Source organism: Pleurodeles waltl, chromosome 7 (assembly GCF_031143425.1).
Source record: "Pleurodeles waltl isolate 20211129_DDA chromosome 7, aPleWal1.hap1.20221129, whole genome shotgun sequence".
NCBI lineage: Eukaryota > Metazoa > Chordata > Amphibia > Caudata > Salamandridae > Pleurodeles > Pleurodeles waltl.
This window is the reverse complement of record NC_090446.1, coordinates 601,535,980-601,555,690: the sequence shown is the minus strand read 5'-3', so window position 1 is coordinate 601,555,690 and position 19,711 is coordinate 601,535,980. Positions and strand designations below refer to the sequence as shown.

General features: G+C 46.2%; 1 protein-coding gene across 1 annotated transcript in view; it reads left to right on the top strand.

The window, feature by feature from the left end:
* FAM193B (family with sequence similarity 193 member B) overlaps positions 1-19,711 on the top strand; it is a 138,493-nt gene that overhangs the window by 46,595 nt on the left and 72,187 nt on the right. The gene's annotated exons all lie outside the window — the stretch shown is intronic.

The window sequence follows — 19,711 nt, the reverse complement described above, 5'->3', positions numbered from 1 at the left end:
CCTTTCGTTTGAAGTATTACATGTAAATCTTGAACCTGTGGTTCTTAAAATAAACTAAGAAAATATATTTTTCTATACAAAAACCTATTGGCCTGGAATTGTCTGTGTGTGTGTTCCTCATTTATTGCCTGTGTGTGTACAACAAATGCTTAAGACTACTCCTTTGATAAGCCTACTGCTCGACCACACTACCACAAAATAGAGCATTAGAATTATCTCTTTTTGCCACTATCTTACCTCTAAGGGGAACCCTTGGACTCTGTGCATACTATTCCTTACTTTGAAATAGTGCAGTGTAGGAAGTTGGCTCTGTATGCACTATCAAAGTCCGGGGAATTTGCCCTGAACGATGTGGGGGCACCTTGGCTAGTGCCAGGGTGCCCACACACTAAGTAACTTGGCACCCAACCTTCACTAAGTGAGGGTTAGACATATAGGTGACTTATAAGTTACTTATGTGCAGTGAAAAATGGCTGTGAAATAACGTGGACGTTATTTCACTCAGGCTGCAGTTGCAGGCCTGTGTAAGAATTGTCTGAGCTCCCTATGGGTGGCAAAAGAAATGCTGCAGCCCATAGGGATCTCCTGGAACCCCAATACCCTGGGTACTGAGTACCATATACAAGGGAATTATATGGGTGTACCAGTGTGCCAGGGGTACCAGTTACAAGGGACTTAACTGGATGCCAGGGTGTGCCAATTGTGTAAACAAAGGTACAGGTTAGGGAAAGAACACTGGTGCTGGGGCCTGGTTAGCAGGCCTCCGCACACTTTCAATTCAAAACATAGCATCAGCAAAGGCAAAAAGTCAGGGGGTAACCATGCCAAGGAGGCATTTCCTTACACAACACCCCCCCTCCCCCCCCCCCGAAAGAGGATGAGACTAACCTTTCCCAAGAGATTCTTCATTTTCTAAGTGGAAGAACCTGGAAAGGCCATCTGCATTGGCATGGGCAGTCCCAGGTCTGTGTTCCACTATAAAGTCCATTCCCTGTAGGGAGATGGACCACCTCAACAGTTTTGGATTTTCACCTTTCATTTGCATCAGCCATCTGAGAGGTCTGTGGTCAGTTTGAACTACAAAGTGAGTACCAAAGAGGTATGGTCTCAGCTTCTTCAGGGACCAAACCACAGCAAAGGCCTCCCTCTCAATGGCACTCCAATGCTGCTCCCTGGGGAGTAACCTCCTGCTAATGAAAGCAACAGGCTGGTCAAGGCCATCTTCATTTGTTTGGGACAATACTGTCCCTATCCCATGTTCAGAGGCATCTGTCTGCACAATGAACTGCTTGGAGTAATCTGGAGCTTTTAGAACTGGTGCTGTGCACATTGCTTGTTTCAGGGTGTCAAAGGCCTGTTGGCATTCTACAGTCCAGTTTACCTTCTTGGGCATTTTCTTGGAGGTGAGTTCTGTGAGGGCTGTCACTATTGATCCATATTCCTTCACAAACCTCCTGTAATACCCAGTCAAGCCAAGGAATGCCCTGACTTGAGTCTGGGTTTTTGGAGCTGCCCAGTCCAGAATAGTCTGGATCTTAGGCTGGAGTGGCTGAACTTGGCCTCCACCTACAAGGTGTCCCAAGTAAACCACAGTTCCCTGCCATATCTGGCATTTGGATGCCTTGATAGAGAGGCCTGCTGATTGCAGAGCCTTCAAAACCTTCTTCAGGTGGACCAGGTGATCCTGCCAGCTGGAGCTAAAGACAGCAATATCGTCAAGATAAGCTGCACTAAAGGCCTCCAAGCCAGCAAGGACTTGATTCACCAACCTTTGGAAGGTGGCAGGGGCATTCTTTAAACCAAAGGGCATAACAGTAAACTGATAATGCCCATCAGGTGTGGAGAATGCTGTCTTTTCTTTTGCTCCAGGTGCCATTTTGATTTGCCAGTACCCTGCTGTTAAGTCAAAGGTACTTAAGAATTTGGCAGCAGCTAATTTATCAATCAGTTCATCAGCCCTAGGAATGGGATGGGCATCTGTCTTGGTGACAGAATTAAGTCCTCTGTAGTCCACACAAAACCTCATCTCTCTCTCTTTCCATCTCGGGTGTGAGGTTTGGGGACTAAGACCACTGGGCTAGCCCAGGGGCTGTCAGAGTGCTCGATTACTCCCAATTCCAGCATCTTGTGGACTTCCACCTTGATGCTTTCCTTAACTTGGTCAGACAGCATGCCTGTCAAAAACAAAATTTTCAGACAGTCTCCTGTGTCCACATCATGGGTACACAGGTGTGTCTGACCAGGGGTTAGGGAAAAGAGCTCAGCAAACTGTTGCAGGACCTTCCTGCAGTCAGATTGCTGTTGGCCAGAGAGGGTGTCTGAATAGATCACTCCATCTACTGAACCATCTTTAGGGTTTGATGAGAGGAGATCAGGGAGCTTCCTGGTCCTCCTCTGTTACCATCAACAGATTCACATCAGCCCTGTCATGGAAGAGTTTGAGGCGGTTCACATGGATCATCCTCTTGGGGCTCCTGCTAGTGCCGAGGTCCATCAGGTAGGTGACCTGACTCTTCTTCTCTAGCACTGGGTAAGGGCCACTCCATCTGTCCTGAAGTGCCGTGGGAGCCACAGGCTCCAAAACCCAGACTTTCTACCCTGGTTGAAATTCAACCATTGCAGCCTTTTGGTCATACCAAAACTTCTGGAGCTGTTGGCTGGCCTCAAGGTTTTTACTTGCCTTTTCCATGTACTCTGCCATCCTTGAACGAAGGCCAAGTACATAGTCCACTATGTCTTGTTTAGGCTCATGAAGAGGTCTCTCCCAGCCTTCTTTCACGAGAGCTAGTGGTCCCCTTACAGGGTGGCCAAACAGAAGTTCAAAGGGTGAGAACCCTACTCCTTTCTGAGGCACCTCTGTAAGCGAAAAGCAGGCATGGCAAGAGGACATCCCATCTCCTTTTGAGTTTTTCTGGGAGCCCCATGATCATGCCTTTTAATGTCTTGTTGAATCTCTCAACCAGGCCATTAGTTTGTGGATGATAGGGTGTAGTGAATTTATAAGTCACTCTACACTCATTCCACATGTGTTTCAGGTATGCTGACATGAAGTTGGTACCTCTGTCAGACGCCACCTCCTTAGGGAAGCCCACTCTGGTAAAGATACCAATGAGGGCCTTGGCTACTGCAGGGGCAGTAGTAGACCTAAGGGGAATAGCTTCAGGGTATCTAGTAGCATGATCCACTACTACTAGTATGTACATATTCCCTGAGGCTGTGGGAGGTTCAAGTGGACCCACTATGTCCACACCCACTCTTTCAAAGGGGACCCCCACCACTGGAAGTGGAATGAGGGGGGCCTTTGGATGTCCACCTGTCTTACCACTGGCTTGCCAGGTGGTACAGGAGACACAAAACTCCTTAACTTTCTGGGACATGTTGGGCCAGTAGAAGTGGTTGACTAGTCTCTCCCACGTCTTGGTTTGTCCCAAATGCCCAGCAAGGGGAATATCATGGGCTAAGGTCAGTATGAACTCTCTGAACTCTTGAGGCACTACCGCTCTCCTAGTGGCACCAGGTTTGGGATCTCTTGCCTCAGTGTACAGGAGTTCATCTTCCCAATAGACCCTATGTGTTCCAGTTTTCTTGCCATTGGACTCTTCAGCAGCTTGCTGCCTAAGGCCTTCAAGAGAGGGACAGGTTTCTTGCCCCTTACACAACTGCTCCCTTGAGGGTCCCCCTGGGCCTAAGAGCTCAACCTGATAAGGTTCTAACTCCATAGGCTCAGTTCCCTCAGAGGGCAGAACCTCTTCCTGAGAAGAGAGGTTCTCTTTTTGTTGTTGTGTTGCAGCTGGTTTCCCAGTTGTCTTTCCTTTCCTCTTGGTAGGCTGGGCCCTTTTTCCAGACTCCAGCTCTACTTTTTCACCCTGAGCCTTGCACTGTGCCCTTGTCTTGACACACACCAGTTCAGGGATACCCAGCATGGCTGCATGGGTTTTCAGTTCTACCTCAGCCCATTCTGAGGACTCCAGGTAATTTCCAAGCAAACAGTCTACTGGGATATTTGAGGAGACCACCACCTGTTTCAGGCCATTGACCCCTCCCCACTCTAAAGTTACCATAGCCATGGGATGTACTTTAGTTTGATTGTCAGCATTGGTGACTGGATAAGTTTGTCCAGCCAGGTATTGACCAGGGGAAACCAGTTTCTCTGTCACCATGGTGACACTGGCACCTGTATCCCTCAGGCCTTCTACACTTGTCCCATTAATTAAGAGCTGCTGCCTGTATTTTTGCATGTTAGGAGGCCAGGCAGCCAGTGTGGCTAAATCCACCCCACCCTCCGAGACTAATGTAGCTTCAGTGTGACACCTGATTTGCTTTGGGCACACTGTTGATCCCACTTGGAGACTAGCCATTCCAGTGTTAGCTGGAGTGGAGTTAGAAGTGGTACTTTTCTTGGGACAGGCCTTGTCTCCAGTTTGGTGTCCAGGCTGATTACAGCTACGACACCAGGCCTTTTTGGGATCAAAGTTTTTACCCTTGTACCCAAAATTGTTTTGTGAAGAGGCTCTGGGCCCACCCTCCTGTGCAGGTTTTTGGGGGCCTGAAGAAGACTCTTTACTATTTTAGTTTTTGGATGTCTCAACACTCTTCCCCTGGGGAGGCTTTGTGACCCCTTTCATTTGGTCACCCCCTGTGGAAGTCTTGGTCACCCTAGTCTTGACCCAATGGTCCGCCTTCTTTCCCATTTCTTGGGGAGAAATTGGTCCTAGGTCTACCAGATGCTGATGCAGTTTATCATTTGAACAATTACTCAATAGGTGTTCTTTCACAAATAAATTGTACAGCCCATCATAATCATTAACACCACTGCCTTGAATCCAACCATCCAGTGTTTTCACTGAGTAGTCCACAAAATCAACCCAGGTCTGGCTCAAGGTTTTTTTAGCCCCCCTGAATCTAATTCTATACTCAGTGGAGAATCCAAAGCCCTCAATCAGGGTTCCCTTCATGAGGTCATAAGATTCTGCATCTTTTCCAGAGTGTGTGAGGAGTCTATCCGTACACTTTCCAGTGAACATTTCCCAAAGGAGAGCACCCCCAGTGAGATCTGTTAACTTTTCTGGTTACACAAGCCCTCTCAAAAGCTGTGAACCATTTGGTGAGGTCATCACCATCTTCATATTTAGTTACAATCCCTTTGGGGATTTTCAACATGTCAGGAGAATCTCTGACCCTATTTATGTTGCTGCCACCATTGATGGGACCTAGGCCCATCTCTTGTCTTTCCCTTTCTATGGCTAGGATCTGTCTTTCCAAAGCCAATCTTTTGGCCATCCTGGCTAACTGGATGTCCTCTTCACTGAGGCTATCCTCAGTGATTCCAGAGGTGCTGGTCCCTCCTGTGAGGGAAGCAGCATCTCTGACTATCACAGTTGGAATCAGGGATTGAGGGTCCCTGGGTTCCCTAGTTAGGACTGGAAGGGGGGAATTCTCCTCCAAGTCACTAACATCATCCTCTGGGTTGTCATCCTCAGAAGGGTTGGCTTTTTCAAACTCTGCCAAAAGCTCCTGGAGCTGTAGTTTGGAGGGTCTTGAGCCAATTGTGATTTTCTTTAGGTTGCAGAGTGACCTTAGCTCCCTCATCTTAAGATGGAGGTAAGGTGTGAGGTCGAGTTCCTCCACATTCATCTCTGCACTAGACATTATGTTTCTAAAAGTTGGAATACTTTTTAAGAATCTAAAAACTAGTTCTAGAATCTAATTCAAACTTTTACAAAACTTTTAAACTCTAAAAGAAATGCTAAACATGGACTAACACAAGGCCCTAGCAGGACTTTTAAGAATTTAGAAAAATAGTTCAAATTGCAATAATCAATTTCTAATGACAATTTTTGGAATTTGTCGTGTGATCAGGTATTGGCTGAGTAGTCCAGCAAATGCAAAGTCTTGTACCCCACCGCTGATCCACCAGTGTAGGAAGTTGGCTCTGTATGCACTATTTGAAAGCAAGGAATAGTATGCACAGAGTCTAGGGGTTCCCCTTAGAGGTAAGATAGTGGCAAAAAGAGATGATACTAATGCTCTATTTTGTGGTAGTGTGGTCGAGCAGTAGGCTTATCCAAGGAGTAGTGTTAAGCATTTGTTGTACATACACACAGGCAATAAATTAGGAACACACACTCAGAGACAATTCCAAGCCAATAGGTTTTTGTATAGAAAAATATCTTTTCTTAGTTTATTTTAAGAACCACAGGTTCAAATTCTACATGTAATACTTTGCATGAAAGGTATTGCAGGTAAGTACTTTAGGAACTTTGAATAATCACAATAGCATTTATACTTCTCAAATAAAACACATATAGCTATTTTAAAACTAGACACTTAGGGCAATTTTCAACAGTTCCTGGGGGAGGTAAGTATTTGTTAGTTTTTGTAGGTAAGTAAACCACCTACGGGGTTCAAGTTTGGGTCCAAGGTAGCCCACCGTTGGCGGTTCAGAGCAACCCCAAAGTTACTACACCAGCAGCTCGGGGCCGGTCAGGTGCAGAGTTCAAAGTGGTGCCCAAAACGCATAGGCTTAAATGGAGAAGGGGTGCCCCGGTTCCAGTCTGCCAGCAGGTAAGTACCCGCGTCTTCGGAGGGCAGACCAGGGGGGTTTTGTAGGGCACCGGGGGGGGACACAAGTTAGCACAGAAAGTACACCCTCGGCAGCCGGGTGCAGGGTTGCAAGTCTCACGCTTCTGGAGGGAAACGCTGTTGCCTTTAAGTTGCTCCTTTGGAAACAAAGTTGCAGTCTTGGGTGAACAGGGCCGCTGTTCTCAGGAGTTTCTTGGTCCTTTTAGAGCAGGGCAGTCCTCTGAGGATTCAGAGGTCGCTGGTCCTGGGGAAAGCGTCGCTGGAGCAGTTTTTTTCCGAAGGGGGGAGACAGGCCGGTAGAGCTGGGGCCAAAGCAGTTGGTGTCTCCGTCTTCTCTGCAGGGTTTGTCAGCTTAGCAGTCCTCTTCTTAGGTTGTAGGAATCTGAGTTCCTAGGTTCAGGGGAGCCCTTAAATACTAAATTTAAGGGTGTGTTTAGGTCTGGGGGGTTAGTAGCCAATGGCTACTAGCCCTGAGGGTGGGTACACCCTCTTTGTGCCTCCTCCCAAGGGGAGGGGGTCATATTTCTATCCCTATTGGGGGAATCCTCCATCTGCAAGATGGAGGATTTCTAAAAGTTAGTCACCCAGCGCAGGACACCTTAGGGGCTGTCCTGACTGGCCAGTGACTCCTCCTTGTTATTCTCATTATTTTCTCCGGCCTTGCCGCCAAAAGTGGGGCCGTGGCCGGAGGGGGTGGGCAACTCCACTAGCTGGAGTGCCCTGTGGTGCTGGAACAAAGGGGGTGAGCCTTTGAGGCTCACCGCCGGGTGTTGCAGCTCCTGCCTGGGGGAGGTGATAGCATCTCCACCCAGTGCAGGCTTTGTTACTAGCCACAGAGTGACAAAGGCACTCTCCCCATGTGGCCAGCAACATGTCTCGAGTGTGGCAGGCTGCTAAAACCAGTCAGCCTACACGGGTAGTTGGTTAAGGTTTCAGGGGGTGTATTTTACCATAAAATGTACACTGGCATCAATCAGTGTGCATTTATTGTGCTGAGAAGTTTGATACCAAATTTCCCAGTTTTCAGTGTAGCCATTATGGTGCTGTGGAGTTCGTGTTTGACAGACTCCCAGACCATATACTCTTATGGCTACCCTGCACTTACAATGTCTAAGGTTTTGCTTAGACACTGTAGGGGCACAGTGCTCATGCACTGGTGCCCTCACCTATGGTATAGTGCACCCTGCCTTACGGCTGTAAGGCCTGCTAGAGGGGTGACTTATCTATACTGCATAGGCAGTGTGAGGTTGGCATGGCACCCCGAGGGGAGTGCCATGTCGATTTTACTCGTTTTGTCCTCACCACCACACACAAGCTGGCAAGCAGTGTCTGTGCTGAGTGAGGGGTCCCCAGGGTGGCATAAGACATGCTGCAGCCCTTAGAGACCTTTCCTGGCATCAGGGCCCTTGGTACAAGGGACTTACCTGGATGCCAGGGTGTGCCAATTGTGTAAACAAAGGTACAGGTTAGGGAAAGAACACTGGTGCTGGGGCCTGGATAGCAGGCCTCAGCACACTTTCAATTCAAAACATAGCATCAGCAAAGGCAAAAAGTCAGGGGGTAACCATGCCAAGTAGGCATTTCCTTACATGCGGGGACACAATTACACACGTGCACTATACATTGGTCACTACCTATGTATTGCAGCACAATGGTAACTCTGAACATGGCCATGTAACATGTCTAAGATCATGGAATTGTCCCCCAATACCATTGTGGTATTGGGGGGACAATTCCATGATCCCCCCGGGTCTCTAGCACAGAACCCGGGTACTGCCAAACTGCCTTTCCGGGGTTTCCACTGCAGCTCCTGCTGTTGCCAACCCCTCAGACAGGATTCTGGCCTCCTGGGATCTAGGCAGCCCTGGCCCAGGAAGGCAGAACAAAGGATTTCCTCTGAGAGAGGGTGTAACACCCTCTCCCTTTGGAAATAGATGTGAACGGCTGGGGAGGAGTAGCCTCCCCCAGCCTCTGGAAATGCTTTGATGGGCACAGATGGTGCCCATCTCTGCATAAGCCAGTCTGCACCGGTTCAGGGATCCCCCAGCCCTGCTCTGGCGCAAAACTGGACAAAGGAAAGGGGAGTGACTACTCCCCTGACCAGTACCTTCCAGGGGAGGTGCCCAGAGCTCCTCCAGTGTGTCCCAGACCTCTGCCATCTTGGAAACAGAGGTGTTGGGGGCACACTGGACTGCTCTGAGTGGCCAGTGCCAGCAGGTGACGTCCGAGACCCCCTCTGATAGGCTCTTACCTTTCTTGGTATCCAATCCTCCTTTCTTGGTTGCCAAACCTCTGGGCAGTACCCAGGTTCTGTGCTAGAGACCCCGGGGATCATGGAATTGTCCCCCCAATACCAGAACGGTATTGGGGGACAATTCCATGATATTAGACATGTTACATGGCCATGTTCGGAGTTACCATTGTGCCGCAATACATAAGTAGTGATCTATGTATAGTGCACGTGTGTAATGGTGTCCCCGCACTCACAAAGTCTGGGGAATTTGCCCCGAACGATGTTGGGGGCACCTTGGCTAGTGCCATGGTGCCCACACACTATGCAGAGAGAGCATAAACACTGAGATTCTGGTTAGCAGAGCCTCAATCATATTTAGGCACCACACAGGGAACACATACAGGGCACATACTATGAGTCCTGGGGCCGTGCCTGGCAGGATCCCAGTGACACAAGTGAAATATGGGGGTAACATGCCAGGCAAGATGGTACTTTCCTACAGTAACTCTGTGTATTGTGTTTTCTTATGATATTGTGCATATGATATAAGTGGTATAGTAGGAGCTTTGCATGTCTCCTAGTTCAGCCTAAGCTGCTTTGCCATAGCTACCTTCTATCAGCCTAAGCTGCTAGAAACACCTCTATTCTACTAATAAGGGATAACTAGACCTGGCACAGGGTGTAAGTACCACAAGGCACCCACTATAAGCCAGGCCAGCCTCCGACAGGGGATGTAAAAGGTTGTCTGGATCGAACATGTTGGAAACGGGAAGTAGGGGAGGCAAATTCGACATGAGATTCCCTTCTGGGGAAACGTCGTTGCCAGACGGATGCCAGGGGTGACCTGAATCACCATACCACTCCAAAACGTTAGGGGAGTCTTCACCTTAGGGGTAAGAAGAGGGGGTGGGGCTGGAGGTGCTCGAGATCTCATCAGAGGATTGAGAATCCATGAGGGCCTTCTTAAGGCAGGAAAAGGCATCTAGGTCGACCCCAGGATCATCTGCACATTTGTGTTTTGTGTCCTGTGTTAGTGCCGAGGGCTGCCCTGGAGGTATAGGGGCTGGAGGCCCAAATCTTCTGTCGATGTGATGGGTTCATGGCACTGCATTTCTATTTGGAGAATTTTCTTTTCCAAATATGCCGCTACTTAGGATCTGCCTTGGATATGGAGACATCTGAGATTTGGCAGAACTGGTCATCGACGGGAAGATGGGCTACTTCCTCCTCTTTCATATACTCTTCTGATTCTCGCAGAGCTAGGGATAGCCAAGGAAAGATATTGGTATTCCCATAAGGAACTGTAAATCAGGCCCTAAAGAGCCCTTGGGATCAGTGACTTGCCTGGGTCGTGTCCCAATCAGCTTGCCTCATCCCTTACCCCATGGAGTGGTCAGACTCCAGGTGGTGGCTGTGCTATGTGGTGTTTTAATGGAAACTCAGAATTCTGTCCCCCCCCACCCCCCCCCCCACCCCAATTAATATGTGATGTGCCGCGCTTCACCTGATCACGTCAATTGGTGAAACTGACACACCGGCTGCAGGGAGGTTAAACATGCTTGAGCGCGCAATCAACAGCACAGGCTTCCAGTGGCTGGATTACCACACCTTACATCAGAGCCTAATAGTGAGAGAAGCGAAGGAGCGAGATTGTTCCTGTGGCTGCGCTGCAAAGTAAAGTTTTAGTTAAGTTACATGCAAACCAATGTGACATACATTACATTCCCAATGCTGAAAGGATAGAGCATTGAAGTAAGCAAAATAAATGCAGTCAACTTAACTGATGCTGCTGGAGCAGTGAAGAAATAGGGGAACAGATTGCCTGCAGGGAGCCTCTGTGACACCCACCCACCCAACCCATGGGAAATAGACTTATTGGTGTTTGTGTTTTTTTTTTTTTTTTTTTTTTTCTTCCAATGCCACATGGGAAATGACGTTTGATCTGTTGAATAAAAACGTTTAATGGCTGCTGGTGAAAATAAAGTGAGGAAAGAACAGCCTAATCCTCGCCTCCGTCCTGACATACAATCAAAAAAAGACATTGAAGTTCCAAAGGATTTTCTGACAGATAATCATTGGAAGTTGAAGGGTAAAAGCACTGACATTTTTTTTAAACACTCAACGGCCCTGTGGGTTGAAGGATGATCAAGGAGGACTGGGCAGATTATTTAGATTTAGCTCTAAGTGCCACCACAGATTCATACCAAAGGACAGCCACAATTCTGCCTCCAGAAGTATTAGAAGTCGAAAGGTTGCGTGGTGTCCTCCATAGTTACAACCCAACACCTTCAAGGGAAAAGAGAAACCAAGGTGGGAATACTATACCCTGGCTTGATCTCAACACATGCAGGAGTCACTGAGTTAGGGTTATCCAGGTACTAATTAGTGATCAAAAGTAAACTGAGAGTGGCGGGCAGTGACAGAATGTAGGCAGATTTATAAATTAGCCATCCAGTGCAGGAAAGGCTCACTGAAGTATGATGTTTGGGAGGATTTGGTGAATGCATGTGCCATGAAGAGTAGAGCAAAATTCTGGGAAGTTATTAATCATCCCGTTTTCTCGAGCATTGATTCGCCAACCTTTCGTGATTTTTGTTTTTTGGGCCCTGACAAATGGGTGACCAATTTTGTAGTTATTTATGGAAGTGCGACCCAGAAGAGGCTCCAGGGGTAAAGCTCTTTGCAGTGATGGATTATTCTGATCTTTATTTTGAGTTGAGGTTACATCAGCATCTGGAGGATGCATCACTTTCTAGTCCTAGTGAGCTGGCAAAGAAAGCTGATCAATGGGTTCAAACCAGGATTCCCAAAACGCATCAGGATCAGGGGGGAGATCCCAATAAAGCTGGGTTAAGCCTACAAGAGGGAGAAGGAGGGGGGGGGGGGGGAATCCTCCCAAGAGATCCCTTCAGGGACCCAGGCCCCTGAAACAGACGATACTCCATCCAGCCCAACCTCTTGTGGTACACAGAGTAATGGGGACCCTAAGCTTAAAAAAATAAAATCATAGACTGTAGGCCATGTTTTGATTGTCTCCAGGATGGACACTAGAGGGGACATAGCTTGCCCCAAGAAAAAGGTGAGCACCTGGGTTGTGAGTGTAGCCTTACAAGATGACTCCTCAGACGAGGACATCCTGTTAGCTTTTAATCGAGTAGTGGGATCAGAAAGTGATTTGGTGATTGCAGAAGGAAGCAGACACTTCATCACGTGAATGGAATGCCAATCACTGCCATGGGGATACTTGTGCCAGTCACACCATTGTGTGAGGCTGGTATCCCCAGAACAAAATTTACCATGTGAGACTAAAAGAGTGAGGGTTGTCCCAGGTTAGAGTACTGTTAGGCCTGTGGCTTTAGTACACTCAGAGTTAGCCGGGGTCCCTTAATTGGCAGAGGGTTTAAGTCAGTTCAGACCTTCCCCTTCATTGTCTCCTAGGAAATGCCCACCCAGAGGTTGGTCTGAGCCCAAAAGAGGTATTGGTCCTGTGCCAGACCTCTTCCAAGGATTCTGGAGGTTCTGAACCTAGTTAGTAAAAGTAGGCCCTAGAAGAAAAGCAAGAAAAAGAAGTGTAAGAAAGTCTAGTCTTGAGGATTTATAAAGTGCATGGCTTCCAAATACTACAAACTTCAGGTCATGTGGACTATTCAATATCAATACTCAAAAAGAAAAGTTTAAAATTTTTCAGAATTTGAGTTCAGATTTGATCCTCCTAATTTCCGCTCTAGCCTTCATGATCCTTGGCACTGTTAGTAAGTGCTGACTTGCTGAGAGAAGCGGGCTTAATGGAAGGTGGGTTGTTAATAATCTCTGGATAAGTTTAGATCCTTTATTATGGACAGATCTATGCACCAGGTAGAGTGCTTTTAAGTGTATCCTTTTTTGTACTGAGAAGCCAGTGCAAGGATGCCTGGGATGCCGTTACTGACTGAAAATTAGGTGGTTCTACATTGGAAAGGTGGGCAACTTTTAAATAAAGTTTCAGTGAGCCAAAGAGATTCTGCTCCAGTGGGCAGTAATTCCCAAGCTGTCCCTGGTGAAGCCTTACCTATCCCACAAGAAGTCCTGAACAGTCAGGCAGCTATTAAGCAGGAGGTTGTGGCACCTAAGCTAACAGAAGAGAGCGTGGAAGGAGGTTGTTTGCTTCAACAAGTAGTAACCCCCACTCCAAAACAGCAATAGGAGCCCCTGAACCCAAAGAAACATATTTGGTAGCCCACCCACCTGTCAGAGAGGTAAAGCTGTGGTTCTGGATACTGACAGCTGTCAATAGTCTCTGCTGGGAGATAGCGTTTATGGCTGCACTGTCCTTGGCATGGTGGTCTGACCCCATGCCAAATAGCAAGTTGGGCGACCCTGACCCTGCTGTTCATGGTGGGATTACGTAACAAAAAGAATACACAGTTCCACTCGGGGATAGAAAATTCAATCCCAACAGTGCACAACAAATAACAAGGGAAAGAAGAAAGATAGGAAAAAAGAAATAAGACGGTTCCGGTGAGTCTAATCAAATAGGAACAAGAGCCCTCACTCACCAGAAGGTGACATGCTTCATCATAGGGCTTTGCTCCTCGTCAGGCCGGCACTGCATGGGTGCTCTTTGCCAGAGATCTTTCATTATAGACAATTGCCGGTTGGTAAATGTAGAAATGTGGGATTGGTACAAAAATGTGCTGTTAAAAATGACTACAGGGAAAAGCAACAAAGCAATTTAATTGGAGATTAAACCTCTGTCATGATTAAAAAAAATGTGTAGGGAATAAATTAGAATGACTATTCTATCCTAAACAGGTGAAAACATCTGACCACTGTCCCTATAATCTGGAAATGTAGTACGTGCAAGTACGAGAATCCCTATACTGCCTCAAAGTTAGGTCAACATGTTTCCCGCTCCTATAGTCCACAAGGATCTAGTGCGATTCATCAGGACCAAAAACCTACCTAATCCTCATCTGTCAAGAACCTAAATTTCCGGAGTCTCACAGAAATCTTGAGGAAACAGGAAAAAAAGCATAAAACAAAACTGTAAATTAAACTGCGTGAAGAAGTAAGGAAGTACAAAACACACTGGTGACTCGACCCCCCTTTGGAAGTGCAACAAATCCTCAAAATTAAGACAAACCTTCCTTACCCTCCTTGTACTAAAGGATGGGCCCGATCAGGGTAGCAACAAGCTCCAGTGGTCCAAATTTAACTGGATATCTAAACATATATAGGTAATAAGCATTAGTTTAAAAAACTGTAGATAAACATTCATAATTCTCTCAAAATGTCACCCCTAGGAGGAACAACCGTCAAGTTATGAGTATGCCCCATACCTAATATCTAGTCATCTTTATCTCATCCTAGGAGGGTGATGTAGAGAGAAGGGTAAGATAATATGATGGCCCAAACAGTGTGTATAATCTGAAAATAATGCATCATCCATATGTAGAGCGTATCATCATTAGAAAATAAGTACCTTACACACAATCTACATCTAAGTAGAGGAATGGTAGATATTGTAACTGTGTGCAAAGAAAACTAAATGTACTGCGGCCCCATATGACAACTCCCACAGGGAGAGAAAAGGGTGGGGGGGGGGGGGGGGAGTATGAATAAGCATGTGGCTGGTCCCTTCACAGTGCCTAGTAACACGCAAAATGCAGACCCGACGTAAGGAGTCAAAAAAACAAGGTATGTTGAAAGTTGGTAAGATCATCCTATTTACTACATTACTTAAGTCAACAATAAAAGAAAAGGTCATGTCCCTGAGGAGCTGAAATAAGCGTTCGATAGACGCTATGTCCGTCAATAAGAGAAAACACATCCGTAAAAGCAAAGCGCTCCGCTATTTAACACGGTCGCGAGAAATGTCAATAGTATCTACAGCAATCGGGATACACAAGTCAAGAAACAGAAGGTGTAGTTAACTTACTTCTCACAGTGCCACTTGGTGCAGAAGCACCTACCCCAGCATCGTTCTCCCTGTGTGTGGAGATGGGAGCTACAAGGCGGGTTCATATGTAATTGGATCACAAACATAGAAAACGGACTGCGGATCCTAAAAAAACGGCGGCCATCTTAGGGAGCACCGGAACTACAATGGTTCCAGTGCAGGTACTTCCTAATCAGGACAGGAGAGTATATGAAGAAAACGGCGGCCATCTTAAATGATGCACATAAACATAGATCAAAACAAACAACGTATCACAAAGGCCTTACACATTGTCGGTCAGTATGAGGTGTCCCAATAGATCTGCATAATAGTGTAGAGAAACCAAAACTGTCAGTTAGAATCTGATCTAGAAAAATGGACGTAAAGGGGAAAAAAATATGAAGAGAACAAATCAAAGTCCAAAGTGCACTTGGTAATGACACCATGTTAGCGGTGAATAAATTCTGACAAAGGGATATCATCATTGAGTATGTCCCCAATCTGTAAACCCAACGTGGTTCTTTCTCAAATAATCTGCCAATGCATTTGCTATTGTCCTTAACGCTTTCCAAAATTACCCATCTGAGGTCATCAGGAGTATGGTGTTGTTCTAAAAAGTGCTTTGTTAATTTTAGTAGAGGATCATTGGCATCTTATAGTACTGCGATGCTCATTGATCCGTATCTTGACGATCCTAGTGGTCATTCCAATGTACCGGAGCTCACAGGCAAATAATCATGTAGATACAGTTCTTGGTATGACAGTTTGTATGAGACAGTAGTTGCCAATTTTTGGTCTCACCCAGGTCTAACTCTTTGGTTTTTATAGAAAGCGGGCACACATTACATCTGCCCCAGGGATAATGCCCTGTAACATTTGGCCAGGATGCGGGGAGGGTAGTGTACTGATTCTTGTTAGATGTTGGTCTTGTGTGTACCGGGTTCTCTAACGAGGGCGTCGCGGGTACCAGCGTGGCCCTGGGTAGTATGTGTTCCTATTTGGAAGGGTAATGTCAGTGAAATGTCAGTAAGTAACTGCAGAGTGCATGCGCGGGGAGAAACACCGGAGGGAGTTCCTTTACGGACTAGGTGACCCTGTGAGTCCTTATCCTCACAGAGGTGTCCCAACCCCTGTTTTAACTACACCAGTCAGACACCACCATTAAATTTGTCACTCCTCACAGGTGTCTGCTTAGGTGTTTTTAATTTTTTCACTAGATTAGCTGGATCCCGATCTTTCCAGAAACAAGTTTATTTACGCACTCCCTCCTGTTCCTTTAACAGTGAGGTTGAGTCCGCCCAGGTGGCACTGTCCTACCTGGGTGGGTCTAGGTGGTCAAATGATGAAGCATGACACTATATAGTGTGTGAGACCACCTAGGTGGATATTGGAAAAGTAAGGTTGAGAGGGTGACGAAATGTATCGTTGTTCAAAAGCGTACATGTAAAGGCATGCCAAACGTGGCGCAAAAGTACTTCCCATAGAGGTACCTTGTATTTGATGATAAAGATGATCTTCATATTGAAATAAGTTCTCTTTTAGAGCTAGACTCGCACATTGTAAAATAAAACTAATGGGAGTATTGTAAGTCCAAGTCGTGGAGCTGAGAATATCTTCTACTGCTTCTAATGTGGCATCCTGTGGTATGTTGGTGTATAATGCCTCCCCCATCTAGGCATATTAGCATATCTGTGGTGCTGCTAGTGTTGATGTCACCTTGCAAGATCAAGGTATCCTTAGTATCTTTTAAAAAGGTGGATGTTTGTTGGACTATAGGCTGTAAAAAAGAAGTCACAGAATTTGGACAGGGGTTCTAATAGGGACCCTATACCTGAGACAATGGGGTGACCAGGTGGGGGAGTCCCATTTTGAATCTTAGGGAGGCAGTAAAAGTAAGGTATCTGTGGTTCTTTGGTGTCCAAAAATTCGGCATGGTGGGATTACTCCATTTGTGGAGGGTGGGGGAGTTGGATAGGAAACTGGAAATTCCAGACTGTCACTGCAGGCTGTGTGACATGGTGCAAATCCTGTTTAAAAACAACAGGATCGTACACTCTTGTGCCATGCCAAAGACACTGAATTGGTTATATGTAAGATACGCCTACACCAGGCCTCAAAGCTCTAAGGTGGGGTTCATTATATGCCCACATGGGGACATATATGCATGAGCAGATATGCTCCTGTAATGTCTAGTTTCATTGCTAGATATTACAGGTGAGCAGGGAAGTCATCTTAAGGTAAGTACTAGGCACTGGTCAAAACAAGATTCCCAACTACATTATGGCTTCACAAAAATCTATTGTTTTCGGAATCAAACACTTTATATTAATAAACCCACACTGATTCCAGTGCTGGATTTATTGATACCTGCACCCAGAGGGAACCTTAGAGGTACCCCCTGAAACCTACTAGCCCTCTTGTGTGCTGGCTGACTGGTCTTGGCCAGCCAGCCACCACAGACTTGTTTCTGACCCCCTAAAAGATGACAGCTCTGCTCTCTGGGGTCAGAAACAATGCCTGCTCTGGCAGGAGGTGTTTGCACCTCCTTAACCAGCAAGCTAGTATATCATCATGTCAAGGCAGGGAGCTTCAAAGAGCACACCGCATTTGGTTTGCGATCCTGGCTTCCCCCACACCTGGACGATGCCACCCCCTGTCCTCAGGCCAATTTGGCACCTGGGCAAGGGGGAAATTAGATTGCTAGGAGGCATGTTTCACTTACAGGCTATTCATTCCACTAGGGTAGTCTACCTGAAGTGAACATGAAAGAAAGAATTCCACCATCCTGTGTTTGGTGGAATTAAGAACTCTAGGTTAGGATGATGAACACTCCCCATAGGAAGTGGTCATCTAGGGGGTGTAGTGACCCCAGGAGTAAGTAGCCTATTGGCTACTATCCTGAATGCCCCTATGTCAGTATTAAGGTGCCCCCCTGACACCAGGAACTCAGATTCTACTGACCTAAAAAGGGCACTGAAGAGCCGTGAAAAGCAATAACTGGGGAGCAGCAAAGGACTTGGCCCCAAGCCTGCCTGCTGTCCTTGACAAGTGTGCCAAAGTAGACTCTTCCTGCAGCTGCCCTGCCTCCAAAAACCTGGGAGGACTGCCAGCACTTCAAGGAAGGACCAACTTCTCTGCGGAGTAGCCAAGTTACTCCCCCTGCACCCTGAGGGCATCCAATAAGAACCGCGAGCACGCTGGACCGCGGAAAACCAGACACCAAAAAGCACCTCTGCATCTGAACCCCCAGCCAGAGTCCATGTGGGCCAACTGTGCCAACGAGGTCCTGCGACCCTCCAGCTCTGAACACTATCTTGAGTTTAGCTAAACTGATCCCAGAGCCACCACCTACAGCCTCTTTTGTACAGAAACCAAGAACGGTGAGTAATCTTCATGAAGTGACCCCTGGGTACCAAGGACCTCAGGATCTAGGTGATGTGGACATGCTTCTACAGGCCCTCTGAGAGGCCATGAAGTAGGGCATTACCACCACCGTGCATGAGAATTTGGACAGCAGATCTGAAGTCATTGTTTGGAAGGAGGCTTTGTTTTTTTTGGCAGTGTCTCCCTTGTGGGCAAAGCTGGTGTCCAGGTTTAATCCATGGGACTTGGCATTAGGTGGAAGATGAGGCTCAAAACCATGAAGTTTAATGTCATTGAGCCAAGTTTGTACTGAGTCTTGTTTGGTGTCCTTGGCAAATAAGTCTGTCTTGGTCTAGTTTAGCTTCAGGTGTGTGCTAGACATCCAGGTTTGGATGATGTGCGAGTATTGTATCATCAGCATATTGGTTAATCTTAATGCTGTTATCTGTTATAAGCACCAACCGGTTCCCTGTAAAAGATGAAGATGACTGGAGTGTCATCAGGCTGGTACAGTAGGGGCAGGGATTCGACCCCAGTGAAGCTCTACCATTCTGCCCACACATTACACACAAATGGTGCATGGGTTCCATCGTTATCCATGCTTACTCCATAATCTGCTCCACTGTGCCTCACATTTAGAATGTTGTTGTTAGCTTTGGGTTCATGACTAAAAATACCTTTTTGGTGTTGAAACAAAGCATTCAAATTCTAGCCTCTGTATAAAGTGTTGTACATGTCATAAAACTAGTTTGCTCTGATTAGAATTGAGACTGGGATGTCATTTTTTGCTGTCCACGATCTAGACAGGGTAGCTCAGCTTTTCTCACTAAAGCACCCTCACTTTCTGTAATGTAGAAAAAAATCACAATCTTAGAAATCATCTCAAGGTTCCTATTTTCCCTGAACTCTTCTTGTTAAAAAGAAAAGATAGTTAACTCATCATACTCAGATAAGATTACCGATTGCAGTGATCTATACGTTCTAATTTTAGCTGGACTCCTTAAGTCTCAAACAACTGATGAGAGCAGTTAGTCTTTAGCTGCTGGAATTAGGCAACTGAAAGGCCCTCCCCCTCCCACTTATCTCTGGATAAGCCAAAGAAGCTCAAAGTCGTATCCAGCTAGCACAACATATCTTCCAGTTTAGATCTTAAAAAAATTATGCCCAGCAATAGAAGTATCTGAGTTTTAAAAAAAAATATATATATATCCAAACCTCTCGGTTTAGAGATGCCAAAGAGGATTTTCCATTAGTAAACCACCTTGTTTGGCTAGAAATTAAAGAAACTGTTTCCCTTTTTATTTCCCTGGATCCGCTTTTGAGGGAACTATCATACAATGTCAGTTTCTGCTGAATTATTTGCTGGAGCACATCGCAGGACACTGCATTTTCGATGGTCTGTAAATTCATAAATTGATTCCAAAGGTTTTGCAGAAGTTCTTGTTACTTTTTTTTTTTTTCTTTTTTTTTTCTTGCAATTCTGTTAAAGGGTTTTCAATAATCAGTCAGATTTTTTTTTTAATTGCTTAAATTCACTTAGTAATTATAAAATGGATTTTTTGTTATTAAATAGTGAAAAATATAACGTAATTAATAGATGATAAACTCTCTAACTG